We start from the raw sequence: 1,219 nt of genomic DNA, 5'->3' as shown, positions 1-1,219 counted from the left end.
CCCATTTAAATTAATGGGATTATGCCTCAGAAGTGTAGAGTTAAGCATATGTGTATTGGTTTGCTGGAGCAGGCCTGGGGCAATGAGCAGGCTCACAGAGTGCCCTGCCTGATGCTCTTTGTGCTGCCATCCCACAGCTCCTGCTCTTCCACCCATTGGGAAAGAAGACTGCAGAATGAGCTATAAGGTCTCTAAGGAAAAACACCAAACTGGGGGAAGTCACACAGTGATTCACCATTGAATGAGTGCCACCATTGAGTGGTACCATTTCCTCTGAGTCAGTCCTGAACAAAAGTCCCAGCACAGCTTCAAGATGGGAAACTGCGGCTGTATGTGCAGTCCTATGGAGGAGATGGAAAACAAACATCCTGCTGGTCATCGCCACACAAGGTCTCAGTAGCTCATTTGGAGTGTTCGTTTTTTCACACTGGTGTTTCTGGCCAAGATCCAAGTGCTGTAATTCCAGCTTTCTGGGTCACCCTCCCAGCATGGGCTCCTGCTCTTGTGGCCTTGGTTGCATTTCTGAACACCAAGGAGCAGCTGCTGGAGCCCTGATGGGTGAGGGACAATGTCTCTGTGCACACAACAGATGACCCGGACACCCCTAGAGAACGAGCATGACGTGAAGGAACAACACTGCAACCTTCACTCATGCTGAGGAGAGCTTTTGTTTGTATTAAATTCAGACACTGCTCAGCATGCTTGACTACAGCAAAGTGGCTTTCCAGCCTTCACTGACATTGGAACAACTTGAGATTTCACATGCGAATGTTCCCTTTAATCCACTCCAATGCTTCAGCTCTAGCAGTGAGCTCAGGGAAAAGCTGTGAACGTTGTGCGGTACCTTATGTGAGTAATGCATGTATTACATCCTGCCTATGGGCGTAAGAGGAATATTTCACCACTGCAATCTTGCTATCAGCATGTGGCATGTTTGAGAGGCTCCTGATTCTTGGATGTTGGCCAATCTCCTCCAGAGCTCTGGAATTAACATTGCCATCATCTGATGCATTGTGTCACACCCTCTCTTGAGCATCAGGAGCTCCTAGAAAGGAAAAGCTCAGACAAGGAATCAGTCACTTAAGTCATAGATTATCTGAAGTGAAGGCTACCCATGGCTTCCTTCCTTTTTCCTGTTTTCTGCAACCTTAGTCTATAGTAGTTGTCACCATATTTCTTAAGTCAAGAACACTCAGATAACTCCTCATATTATTAATTA

Source organism: Geospiza fortis, unplaced genomic scaffold, assembly GCF_000277835.1.
Source record: "Geospiza fortis unplaced genomic scaffold, GeoFor_1.0 scaffold111, whole genome shotgun sequence".
In the NCBI taxonomy this organism is placed as follows: domain Eukaryota; kingdom Metazoa; phylum Chordata; class Aves; order Passeriformes; family Thraupidae; genus Geospiza; species Geospiza fortis.
The sequence above is the reverse complement of the archived record's forward strand: the minus strand, read 5'-3'. Positions refer to the sequence as shown.